We start from the raw sequence: 14,690 nt of genomic DNA, 5'->3' as shown, positions 1-14,690 counted from the left end.
TTCGCCTACTCTCATGACTAATTTACAATCTACTGACTTCCTGGCTTCCTCTTCTTGTCGCTCACGCCTGTCGCCTTATCTCTCATCGCTTCTCTCGCCGCTCGCTCCCTCTCAGTAAGACACCCTCTTCAGGCCACCGCCTCTTTCCCAAGCCCTCCCTTTTACTTTCAGATGTAAATATTTTGGAATTATTTTCCGTCAGCTCCATTCTACCGTTGTACCGCTAAGTCGATGCTAGCTCCACCCCTCTGTCAGATCTTCTTGTCAGCAATTACTGGCCTCCTTCTCTCCAGTCTGCTTGCATCGGGTTTTCTCCAGATCTCCGACACAAGCCGCCGCTCATGTAAGTTCTCCGGGATGCCCGCAACTCCGGCTGTCCCTACAGGACCTCCTATGGCTCCGAAAAGACCTGGAAAACGCTGGGTGAGAGGTTGTGTGAAACGGAGAAGCCCATTCACACAGCCGCCCACTCTGACAGCTGGCTCTGCCCCCCCACCCAGAGGGTCACTTCATGCAGCTGTGCCATGATACAAAATCAGCAGGGCATTTTAGATTTGTAAAAACACTACATTTAATTAAAAGACAATTTTGGTGGACATCCATGAAAAAGGACATAGAAAGCTATGTGGCCAGCTGCCCAACTTGCACAGCTTCTGAGAGGTTGCAAGAGAAATCGCCCGGACTGCTCCAACCAGTGGCGAATCTCTCAGCTGCCTGGAAAGAAATATCCATGGATTTCATAATGGAATTACCAGAAAGCAATGGAAACACTGTCATCTGGGTGGTTATGGACCTGTTTTCAAAACAAGTGCACTTTATTCCTTGCCAAAAAGTCCCTACTGCAAAAATCTTAGTGAAACTATTCATGTAGCATATCTACAAATTACATGGGGCACCCCAACACATCATATCAGATAGGGGAGTGCAATTCATATCAGAGTTTTGGAAAGAATTTTTATCCCTCTTAGGAACCACCCAGGGACTGTCATCTAGTCATCATCCTCAGACTAATGGATTGACTGAATGTTCAAACTCAGTACTTGAGCAATATTTAAGGTGCTTTATTAATTTCCAGCAAACGAATTGGATGGACCTACTTCCTTTTGCAGAAGTTGCCTATAACAACACAGTCCACTTCAGTACAGGCTATACTCCCTTTTAAGTAGCCACTGGCCAAAGTTTCAGCCCCATGCCAGAACTAACTCCAAACAAACCGGCAATCCCATCACTGAAAGAATGGATATCCCAATTACAAAACACCTGGCCAGTGGTTAGGAAAGCCTTAGACAAAGCTAGAAGCAATCACTTCCAAGAGTTCTTCTTTCTTAAGATGTGGGATTGAAGTTTCTAATCCAGCACCTTAACTACCACCTCAGACTGGCTGTGTGAGAAAATGTGGAAAAAAACATCCTTAATTATAGGTAGTCCTTAGGTTCTGAAGGCAATCTGGAATTGCCATCACTAAGCAATGTGGTTGTAAAGTACAACATCATATGACCATGCCACTTAATGATGGCAGTTCCAGCAGTCCCAATTGCTATCATTAAACGAGGGACTTGCATGACCATGACTTTTGACTTCCTGTCATCTTCTTCACTGATTTTACTTGTGGGAAGCCAGCAAGGAACATTGGAAACTGTGATCACATGACTGTGGGGTTGCTGCAGTGGCCAGAATTCTGAGGACTTGTCATAAATCCCCCTCGTTCTGTGCTATCCCAAGTTTGAAAGATTGCTGAACAAGATGTCATAAATTGAACATCTTGCACCCTTCAAGACAAATTCATTTTTCAGCCAAGACTCTTTTCCATATCCAAAGAAAGATGTACTATAGACCAGTAAACCAATTATTTTTATGTGTACCATTTTACAAGTTTAGGAAGAAATTGATAATGAAACTGCACTGGAATCACCCAATGACCCAAACCAATTATCAACTTTTTGCTCACTAGTCATCAACCTGTTCTCCTTGAGAGACTAGGACAGGCCAATGGAGGTTCAGCACCTTGCATCTCCCCAGGCTTTATTACTGCCTCACCACATTAGCTTTTGGGGGTGGGGAGAATGTTCTCTCTCTCTCCTCAGTTTAAGCCTGATGCCAAGGTACTCCAACCATAGAAAAAGGAGTACATTGATTAAAGAAGACAAAGAATCTTTAGAAATTGCATACATTATGTCAGAAAAATTAAAGCATGAGAAACCAAAAATAACAAAAAGAGTCAGGGTGTGTGTTAGAAATATAAAAAAAGCCAAACAGAATGTAGGTCCACTGTGAAGAGTAAATTATGAAGTAGTTATGAGTGATGGTCAGGAGGCAGTACTTCTGAACTTCTATGTTTCATCTGCCTTCTCTCAGAATGGAAATGGAGCCCCAGCTGATCATAGTTATGCCACTGGGGAAGGGGAATAACAGCTTAGTATCTACTAGAGAGTCTCCAACAGTTTACCATCCAGCAGCTCACCAGTTCATGTGATAGCCCATTGATTAACAACTTGTACAAGTTGTATAATCTGGAGGTTCCTCACAAAGCCTGGCAAGAATCTCTTTTAAACCTGATATCTAGAATTGCACAGAGCACTGAGATGGTATCTGACCATTGCTACATGTAGCAGAATTACTGATTTCTGAAGCAAAGAAACATATTCTCTTGAGGCAGCCAAAAGTTGCACTCACCAATTTAGCTGTTATGAGACACTACTGATATTCAGCTTGAGACTGTTGGAAGTCAGCACCCACCCTCCCTCCTAGAAAAGTAAATATTTTAGGGGGATATTAAAAAGGACAGAATATTATATTTCCCCAAAGGAATAATGAAAAAGCTTAGGCAAAGACAGCCCCAAATCTCCACCACCACCCCAAGCAGAAACCAAGCAGGCCAGCGCTCAGAAAGACTGTAGCCAGGAAGCTTAGAGCTGATGGGATTAGAAAGACAAAAATCCCTAGAACCAAAAACCCCTCACCCAAACAATCCAACACAGGACATAGCCATCAGCTACAGCCCCAGGGAAGCAAGATATGACTTTAGGACAGTTGTCCTCCGGGTAAGATTCAAGGTGCTGGTTATGACCTATAAAGCCCTAAATGGCATGGGTCCGGGTTACTTACGGGAACATCTACTGCCGGCATCAACTTCCCTTTGTCCAGTGCGCTCCCACAGAGAGGGCCTCCTTAGGGTGCCGTCGGTGAAAGAGTGTCGACTGGCGGCCCCCAGGGGGAGGGCATTCTCTGTGGGCGCGCCAGACCTGTGGAACCATTTACCGGTGGAGCTCCGGATGGCTCCCGACCTTCTCTCCTTCCGACGTGACCTAAAAACATATTTATTTGAACAAGCCAGCCTGGTCTGATGGGTTTAGGGGTATTTTAACGTTTTGTAATTTATTAAATTGGGCTATTGTATTTAATATTTTTTAATTTTTATATATTGTATTTTATTGTATTGCCCTGTACACCGCCCTGAGTCCTTCGGGAGAAGGGCGGTATAAAAATTAAATTAAATAAATAAAATAAATAAAATAATAGGATTAACCCACCACCATCAGAATACCAAAAAGGACACACTCAAAAGCTCAGGTCAAACCTCATGCCACAGGAACAGGAAACAACTCCAAACACAAAAGCCCAAGAAGGTATAAAAACCCACCACTCCCAGCTATGTGTGGTCAGCTTTCCCAGAGCCACATTTCTATTTGGCTTTGCTCTTCAATAAACTACAACTTTCTTTCTAAAGCAGTCTCCATTTTGTTTATTCCCAACTTGGACTGGACCCTGATGAAGATTTTTATTTCAACAAGACCATCTATAATTTCCATATATTTTTCACAGGTATTTCACAGGTATTCATACCAACATAGTATCCCCTATTTATACTGTGCTTTGGACTTCTGTATCCTAGGGGCAATTAGTTCAATTTTATTCTGTTATTTTTCATCCTCTTTACAATTGATGTGTCAATCTATCCAGAGAGGAGTAGAGAAATAGTGTCTTCTAGAATCTTAGCTGCCTGTTCTATTTCTGGGTCACTTGCAACTTTTAGGATGCATGTCCTCCACTTTTTCATCATTCAAAACATTAATGTAATATTAGGAAGTACAGGTCCCAGCACAGATGTCCCTTCCTAATTATGATGATGCCAAAATGAGAAATATGCAATTGATGGAATGAGGTAGGCTACACTGTTTTAAACTTGCATCATTGCATCACATATCAGTATGTAAACAGTGATGTTTGCAGACTACAATGTTATAACACACATTTTGTCACTTTCTGCTGCTTCTCCTGTGGATGTTGGTGGGGTTCAGGACTGAATCTTATGGCACCACATGCAATACCTCTCTTGCATTTGATAAGGAATTGTTGATAAGATCTATTTAAATATAATTTTAAAGCATGTCAGGGTATGCTTCAAAACCTCATCACAAGAAAGGGACACGATGGCTCAGTGGGTTAGGACGCTGAGCTTGTCGATCAGATGGTCGGCAGTTTGGCAGGTCGAATCCCGAGTGCCGTGTAACAGAGTGAGTGCCTGTTACTCGTCCCAGCTTCTGCCAACCTAGCAGTTCGAAAACATGTAAAAATGCAAGTAGAAAAATAGGGACCACTACGGTGGGAAGGTAACAGTGTTCCGTGCACCTTTGGCATCTAGTCATGCCAGCCACATGACCACAGAGACGTCCTCAGACAAGCGCTGGCTCTTCGGCTTTGAAACAGAGATGAGCACTGGCCCTAGAGTCGGAAACAACTAGCACGCATGTGCGGGGGAACCTTTACCTTTTTAAGAAAGCAGAACTCATGGAAGAAAACTTTTCCAAAAGGAACCTTTATTAGGAGAAGCTGATGGCAGGCATAATAGACAGGATCTGAGGTTTTCCCATGCAAATCAATAGGTTAAAGTGTCCTCAAGCAAACCCCACCCCATCAACCTAATAACAGCAACATGGCAATAAAACATTTGTTTCTATTGTCTACATTGTAAAAGTTGCTTATCTTTGGGTTGCAGATACTGCATAAAATTTTGGAAGAGTGTGTATGAAAGAGAGAGAGAGATGTTAAGCGAAATCCACATAATTGTTTTTCAAAATGCTAATTGAGCTGTCATTGGTAAATATATTGACCACAAGATGGCAGCAAAGAGGCAGAATTTTACATCTCTTGGGTGTCATCTCCTGGTTGTCTGGATTTGTGCAGTTGTCATGCAACTGCAGGATAAGTTTGGTTGAAGAGTTTGAGAGAGTTCTTTTGTTAGGTTTAAGGACCCACTTCAATCTACATCTTAAAAAAAACAGAACTCTTGGAAATGGTCTCTTCCACCAGGATTTTTTATTAAGAGATCCCCCCACCATTCAATGTTTTAAAGTGTTCTCCAGCAGCCCCACACCCTGCAATTCTTCCGGGCAATTTAAACCAGCAAATTTCTAGGTGTTAATTCCAGGAAAAATAACATCAGTCCGGCTCTGTCAGCACGATCATTCAATCCTCTCTCTACCCAGATCCCAGGTGTTGCATTTCCGCCCCCCTTTTTCACTCGCTGCTGGTAAAGAGAAGAGTTTCAGAGGGGCATAGGATAAAATGCAGATGGCCACATTGTTATGGTTAGCAGACCAGAAGGGAATCAACAAAAGGTTACTTTGTAGTGAATAAAGGAAGTGAAAGTAGTAAAAACCCCATGCATACCCCCTCCCCTTTAGTAGTATGACAGAATCCAGGAGATAGTAAGGATTGGTTTTAAATCAGAGAAGATAGATAGAAATAAAATATAACTGGATCCTGACATTAGGTATATATAGGTTGGTTAGGTGACCTACTCTTCAAGCCAGAGTTAGTAGTAGCAGTAGTAATATTTATTATGCACTTATAATTATGTGCAGTACAGGTATAGAATAAAACAATTGACATAGTATATTATATAAAAGGTAAGGTAAAGGTTCCCTCGCACATCCGTGCTAGTCGTTTCCAACTCTAGGGGCCGGTGCTCATCTCCGTTTCAAAGCTGAAGAGCCAGCGCTTGTCCGAGGACATTTCCGTGGTCATGTGGCCAGCATGACTAGATGCCAAAGGCTCACAGAACACTGTTACCTTCCCACTGTAGTGGTCCCTATTTTTCTACTTGCATTTTTACGTGCTTTCAAACTGCTAGGTTGGCAGAAGCTGGAACGAGTAACAGGCGCTCACTATGTTACGCGGCACTCGGGATTCGACCCGCCAAACTGCCGACCTTCTGATCGACAAGCTCAGCATCCTAACCCACTGAGCCACCGCGTCCCTTTTATATTATATAATATAATTTTATATTATATAAGGAGCCCCTAAAACATAATATCTATGACATGGAATATTATTATTCACTGTAAATTAAAAGTAACACAAATTACAAAATTGCTGTAATTCATTGAAGGAATTGCATTCTTACTGATTACACTAGTGTTCTGGTCTCCTTTACAACTGAGTAATGAAAAATACAGTTAGTCCTCAGTTGCCCTGTTTGGTGACCATTCAAAGTTACAATGGTAGTGGCAAGTAATTTTACAATCAGTCTTTACATTTCCAAAGGCTGGAGACTAAAGGCCTGGAGACTAAAACATATGAAGAACAGCTATGGGACTTGGGTTTGGCTAGTCTAAAGAAAAGAATAAATAGGGGAGATATAAAGCTATCTTCGGACTACAGATGAAACAGATGACCTCATGAGTCATAAGTGGGGTGTTTTGATACCTGGATAAGAAGACTATGTGGATTGTGTGGATGCGTTCTCAAAACATTTTTTTTCCTGACCTTAATCTCCTGCTACAACTAGAGTTCAGTCAGAAATCTGAACAAATTTGGCACCAGAATGTTCATAGCAGTTATATCCCAAATGGCCTGCAGAAGAGCCATCCTTCCCTGAAGGTTGGGTGAGATTTTATAGACTCATTCCTCTCTTAAGTAAATAAGACAAATTCTCCAAAAGAGAATTCTGGCCTGGAGTGAAAGAGAACAAACAGCAATTCAGCCATACATACATACTGTATACATTCTCATTTTGCAGTCAAAATATCAAATCTTATGAATATTAAATTCTTCAACATAAAGAGCACCATGAAGCTTCAGGAAGATTCGGACAACATGTAAAGGAATACAGTGTATACGAAAGAGCAAAGGGTCCTTACCTTGAAGTTGGCAGAAACTACCCATTTCCTTTTTTCAACCTGTAAATATCCATATACAAAGGAATACATATTCTGTGCAGGCAAGCAAATAATGTACATGTAACAAAATCCTCTGAAAATATAGAGCTGAACAAACTAAATCATTTAAAGGAAAAAGGAGTATTTTTCTCAGCACTGTAACAGATTCCTTGAATATGAATACAAATATTTATCACTATTTTTAAAAACAAAACAAATCAACCCTCATTCATGCACCAGATAATTTCTTTAAAGTCCACTGCATTCTATAGCTCTGATTTTTTCCCCCTTGTTCCTTATATACATAAGAAGCCTGAACCTCGGGAGAAATTCACTCCATTGTTAGAAATAGCCAAAACTGGCTTGCAACTAGCAAAGATGCCAAGATTTTGCACCTTGCTCTGTGACCTAAAGCAAAAATGACATGAACATTGACAAATTTGACAAGGAAATTTGTGCAAAAAACAACTTCTATTTGGCTAGCCAAGCAGCAAATATGTCGGATGATATGCTTTATTAAGCAATCCATTTTTCAGCAATAGCTGAGCCATCTGCAAAGGTTAGCGTGCATCAGGCTTTCCACAGAATTTCATCTGCGTCTGCAGCTAGGTGCGACACACAACCACATTTTTCATGTACATACAATTTTGGATGCAAATCGAATACTTGATGAAAGAGGTGACCTTCCAGATTGACTTCGCCATATAGTAAAGTCAAAGGAAGAAAAGAGCCAAAAGACAAAGGCAAATCTACCCAATTTCTACTGGGAAATGTGGGGTGGTTAGCTTTGGGAAGCAGAGGCTACCCAAATGAGTGCAGGTTCGCATCCCACCAGGCTCAAGGTTGACTCAGCCTTCCATCCTTCTGAGGTAGGTAAAATGAGGACCCAGATTGTTGGGGGCAATAAGCTGACTTTGTAATAATGCCGCTTGGGGTGTGTGTGAAAGCCCTAATAAGCAGGCATATACATAGAATGAAGGCTACTGCTAAGCTTGTAAGCCGCCCTGAGTCTTCGGAGAAGGGCGGAATATAAATGGAATTAAAATAAAAAAATAAATCCAAGAAAGAAAGTGGAAAAATTAAACAGTTTGTAAAAGAGGGCAGAAAAATAAAGTCTTTCACTTATAAAATTCTGAGTTAATAATTTATTCTGAACTTCCACAATTTCAAATCTGCTATATTCAGAAGCTATTAATTTATAAAGAAAAAGGGCTGATAAAACAGACAGAAAATTTCTAAAATAAAACATCAAATAAAAGTTATACTTAATCAACTGACAAAAATGTTCCTGGGGCAAAGATTTCCAGAATTTACATGTGGCAAACAAGATAGTCCTTTTCCTTGTACCCATTAACTGGACCTGGCAGCTGTTGGGGAGTTCTTCTCCTTAAGATCTTAGAAAAAATAAAACATGTTTTAAGCCTGGAAAACAAAAGGAAGAAACTGAGATCACTCTGGCTTTCAAAATTCTGTTACTACAGCTTGCATAAATTTATTTCAAGTCAAACTTGTAAAGTTGGCTTTCTAGTCTGGCCTGCATCAAATGGTATACAATTAGAATTTAGTTTATGCTAAAGGCGTAAAAATGCAAGTAGAAAAATAGGGACCACTACGGTGGGAAGGTAACAGCGTTCCGTGCGCCTTTGGCGTCTAGTCATGCCGGCCACATGACCACGGAGACGTCCTCGGACAAGCGCTGGCTCTTCGGCTTTGAAACGGAGATGAGCACCGGCCCCTAGAGTCGGAAATGACTAGCACGCATGTGCGGGGGAACCTTTACCTTTACCTTTAAAGGCATAAAACATTTATCATATAAAGGCATATATCAAGGCATAGCTCACAGCAGTGATATAAAGTAATGTTTTTCCTTTAAATTGATATGAGTCAATGCAGGAGGTAGACAATATGGCATAGCTTGTCACTCTCATAGATGACTGGATGATCTGCCACTCACGTAGTTGAGTGGGATGACCCTATCACCCATTGTGCTATGTATATCTATTTCCCTTGGGTCCTACCCCTTACTTTTCTTATTGGGATGGTAGACCAAGACAAAAAATGCCAGCTGTTATAACACCAATTCAGATCAGCCTCTAAGCAGGTTCTAAGGAGGAGATGATAAAAATGGGAAAGCTGGTCTCCTATTTTATTGGGCAAACCCTAACCTACTGATCAGCATTCTCATAGCTTATTTTGATAGCAAATTTAGTAACTTTTGAAATAGGACTAAACCTCCCCAGGATCAGTAGATCAGAAATGGAGGGCTTTCCCATAAAACAAGACAACCTCTATCATCTTACCAACCTGATAGTAATGGGGTCTGAGACATTATAGGTTTTCACAAACATTTACCAACCTATCCAATAATCAGGATTTTCTCTGCCTCCTCATCCAAATTATTAATCAAAATGGCCAAGAACAAAACAGTGTGGCATTATACTTAATATCTCCAGTTTGATAAAGAACCATTTATGAATACTCTCTGAATATGATTTTGAGACAGCTATGTAATCACTTAATTGTCATACTATCCAGCTCACACTTAATTATCTTGCTGATGAAGAAGTCATGGGATACTTTGACCAACATTTTCCTGAAATTAAGATAGATTATGTCTACAGCATACCAACAGTCTATTAAGGAACTTTTAAGATAAATTATCTGATAAAAAATAAGGTTAGGATAGAATGGCAGATAAATCTGTGCTGACTTCTAATGATTATTGTAGTATTTTCAAAGTACTTGCAGGTCAAACTGTTTTTGATCAGCATTTCCCAGATGACTAGTCTGTAGTTGGCTGAATCATCCTTCTTTTTGTATTAAGGGATAATTTTTCACTTTCTCTAATCTGGCACTTCAGCAGTTCTCCAACATTTTTCAGAAATAATGTGCAAGGGTTTGGCCAGACCACCATATTATCCTAGGTCCGTGGTGGCGAACCTATGGCATGAGTGCTACAGGTGGCATGCTGAGTCCTCTCTGTGGGCACGCGTGCTGTTACCCCAGTCCTAGGCCTTCAGCTGGGCTTTATAAAACCTTTTCGCTTTAGGCCTCCACCGCCATGTACAAAAAAAACCCCTTCAATCAATCAATCAATTTTAACTTCTCACGGGGAAAAAAAAGTTCTCGCAAAGTTGGAGTTGATTGATTGAACTTTTTAGTCCCACCCAGTCTGCCATTACCACTGCAGCCACGCCCACCCAATTGGCCACACCAATCCAAAGGTCCACGCCCACCCGGCACCTGATTACATAGGTGGGTTTTGGGTTGCAGTTTGGGCACTTGGTCTCTAAACGTTTTGCCATCACTGTCCTAGGTCCTGAAAATTTAAATGGTGTTTCTATTAGCTCAAGTTTCTACCTACCTCTTTGTCTTGTATTTCACAATTTTTCTTTATTTATTGAATTTTTAACACAACCCAACTTCGAGGTATTCTGTGTGGTTCCAGAGAAAAAGGCACAGAACAATAAATATTTCCTGGTTCGAGACTTAACCATTGACTGCTTGTCCAAAGCTGGCTGAGAAGCTTACAAATGCTGATCACATGGGACAGTGCAACTGTCATCAATACATACCAGTTCCCAAGTGCCTGAATTTTGATCACGTGATCATAGGGATGTTGCAACAGTCAGAAGTGTGAAAACTGCTCATAAGCAGTGGTGGAATTCAGCTGGTAGAACCGGTAGCTAATTTTTGCTGAGTTCAGAGAACTGGCTTAATGCACAGTGCTTCCATAAATTGGGTCTAGGCCTCAGAGGTCTGGAGGACTGCCAGAAGTGCATGGATGCCACTTCCGGAAGTCCGTTCTAGGCCTCGGAGGCCCAGGGTGCATCCAATAAGAGAACCAGTTGTTCAGGTATTTGAATCACACTACTGCTCATAAGTCACTTTTTTCAGTGCCATTGTAACTTTGATTGGTCACTAAATGAATGGTTGTAAGTCGAGGACTACCTGTACCAGACTCTTTAACCTTTTTTTCATCAGACAGGTTAACTTTCAATGCAGAATTGCCAACCCATTTTCAAACATATTGAAACAATAACAAATCAGTATTTGATAATTCATGTAGCCCAGGGGTCTTCAAACATGGCCCTTTTATGACTTGTGGACTTCAAATCCCAGAATTCCTAAACCAGGCACATCTGGCTGAGGAATTCTGGGAGTTGAAGTCCACAAGTCATAAAAGGGCCATGTTTGAAAACCCCTGATGTAGCCCCTCATGACTATCTCAAAATTTTGAAAATTGTTGACCCTTAATAGAAATACAAGCATTATTACCTTGATTTATATGTTCAACAGATTGTGGATATTGTTCTATGCTTTCCAGAATTGCTTCTGGGAGATGGTGGTCATATAAATGATAAAAATATATAAAACCTGAAAATCATTACAGACAGGTGCGTTACTGGACTGGTTGGCAGCTGCTGTGAAGGCAGCCGTGAAACCTCAGCCATCCTGCCCTCCACACACAAAAGTTGGGCTCAGTGGGGTGGAAAGAGGGCATTCTTGGGTGTTATTCATGGGCAAGACACTTGCATACTACAATGTGCAATGGAGATTGGGTGGAAAGAACTCTGTACTTGGGATGAGGCAGTTGAAGTACAAAACTTGTTCAAAAGGTACAGAAGCAACTAGAGAAAAGGGAGACAAGGAGCACTGAAACTTAAAAGAATTCACACTTCTTCAGAAATCCAACTGAATAGGTTTGGTAATGTGACAGAGAGCACCTGAATTAAGAGCATCTGAATACAGGAACAGATTAAAAAACAATTTTATTAAATGTTTACCATCATCCACCATCCAAGGGGAAGATATGGATGATACCTTTCAAAAGAAAATTGCAATTTTTCAAAGAGGCATAAAAATAATAATGATGGGGTTCTTTAATTACCATAGCAGCTGTTGGGAAACAAACTGTGTCAAGCATAGTCCTTCTAAACATACTTGAAGTTGGCAAGAGATGCTAAGAACAATACAAAGGGCTTGGTCAGAGATATCGAGAATAAAAGGAATAGAAAAAAATCAGCTGAAAACAGATAGATGCAAAAACAGAAGAAAGGGGAAATGTAAGTAAATATTGTCCTTTTTTCTAAAAAAGAGAAGAGAATCTATGGGCTACAGCCTAGTTAAGTTTTGTATAAGTATCTCAGAAGATTCTAGGGCACATCATAAATAAAATAACTGTAAATCTTAAAAATGCTAAATTCTTTAATAAACTGAGAATTATAAAGATGTAATATAACTTTAGCAAAGCAGTGAAAATGCTGATTCGCAAGATAATTAAACCTATAATATATCTCAAAAAAATCACACTGTACTTGAATGTTTCTCATTGAAGTGGAGTGTAATATTGAATGGGGCACCTCTAAGATTTAGTCATGGGCTCCTTTTACTCTTCAAAATTCTTATTAATGGTTTTATTGATAGAGGGGACAATTATTTATTTTATTTATTTATTTTTATTTTATTAAACTTATATACCGCCCTTCTCCCGTAGGACTCAGGGCGGTTCACAAGGTTTTTTTAAAACAATGCAACAAGTTACAAAAATTAAAAACAATTAAAATAATTACACTAACCTTGAAATATAACCCAATTACAATTAAAAATACAATTAAAACCCCAGTTAATACTCTCAGTCTAGGCCAGAAAGCTCGAAGAGCCAGGTCTTCAGGTCCCGGCGGAATGAGCGAAGGTCAGGGGCAGTCCTAAGCTCTACAGGCAGCTGGTTCCAAAGGGCCGGTGCACCCACAGAGAAGGCCCTACCCCTGGGTATTGTCCGCTGGCAATCTTTTACCGGTGGTACCCTGAGGAGACCCTCCCTGCACAGGACGAAGGGAGCTTGATGCCGGCAGCAGGTGTTCCCTCAAATATCCCGGACCCAAGCCATTTAGGGCTTTATAGGTCATCACCAGCACCTTGAATCTCACCCGGAGGGCAACCGGAAGCCAATGCAGCTCATGGAGTAGAGGTGTTACAATTATCACAGAATCATACAGTTGGAAAAGACAATAGAGCCGCTGAATGATGACCATTCAAGCCTCTTGCAAGAGAAAACCTATCATTGTTTGTGGCAGCTCAAACAATCAGGAAGTTCCTCCTAACATTTAGATTAAATCTCTCCTAACCCTCCTTCAAATGTGATATCCAGAACTACACAGAGTACTTGAGGTAGTGTCTGATCAATAAAAAATGTACAAAACATCTTTCTTGTAAATAATAACAATATTTTTTTTCTAAATAAGCAAAACCTGCATTTTGCCTGCTTATTGTAGCTGACATGAAACAATAAAAACTCAGGCTAAGAGACTAAGCTATAATTTCATGATCTTTACCACAGGGTACCATTAACCAAGCTCAATATCCTGTATCTACAGGATATATGTGCATTTGATTTCTATTCCTAAATGCAGAATTTGGCATTTATCTTTATTCAGTATCATTCAGTTATTTTCCAAAGTATTTTCCAACCTATCAAGATAATTTTGAATTTTTATTTTGTCTTCCATAATGTTAGCTAAGCATTCCAGTTCTGAGTCATCTAAAATTTGAAAAAGCATTCTCTCCACCTCTTCATTCAAGTCATTAGTGCAGGCTAAGGAGCCTTATAATGGTTTATTATGAGTGACATGTTTATTATGAGTAACATATTCATAATAATTTGTTTTAAGATATCACCTGCTGTAGATTTCTAGCTGATGGGACTTTAGTTTAATGAATGAATGTCTCCTTTTTGAAGATGGAGATGACATTTGCTCCCTTCCAGTTTTTTCTAATCTGACTAGTCCTCCAAAAGGATTGCAAAGATTACAGGGGGAAGGGTTTTGCGCACATCTCCATTAATTCCTTCAGTATCCTGGGATGTAATGTACAGTAACTGGCCCTCAACATTTAAACTAGCTACATTCCCCTTTTACCTTGTCCTTATCTTTTTCTAAGCTGAGTTCCTGCCCCCTTGGTGGATGGAGGAGCATAATGATGACCATCTAGAGCAGAGGTGTCAAACTGCCAGCCTGCGGGCCAGTTTCATCATACCAAAGCCACACCCACCCCACTGCCGGCAATGCAGAAAGAGTCATGATATGTTGTGGTGAGTTTGTCACGTGACGTGGCGAGTTTGACACCCATCATCTAGAGGTCCATTTCCCTTCTGAGAGAAAAGAGATGCAAAATAATCATCCATTACTAGTTCACTACTTCACAATGGATTTCACCCTCTTTGGCTCTCTTTTTATTTTTATTTTAATTGATTTTGTTTCTATTTTATTTTACTATTTCATGTGCAAACTTTTTAATTTCATTTTTTTTAAATGAATGTTTTTTAAAACAATCTTGGATATTCAATCTTGCAATATTGGCATATAGATATGATGCTTTTCTCTTATTCATTGTTGTCATGATATAGCCGCACAACAAATATATAAGGGTCTATGGGCCAGCATGGAAGAATGGTACAATGGACTGACATGATACATAACTGGAACATTAATAGAAACATTGAAACGTAAGGATCCTAAAATGCTTCCCTGC

The sequence above is a fragment of the Vipera berus genome (assembly GCF_964194415.1).
Source record: "Vipera berus genome assembly, chromosome: 5".
NCBI classification, from domain to species: domain Eukaryota; kingdom Metazoa; phylum Chordata; class Lepidosauria; order Squamata; family Viperidae; genus Vipera; species Vipera berus.
The sequence above is the reverse complement of the archived record's forward strand: the minus strand, read 5'-3'. Positions refer to the sequence as shown.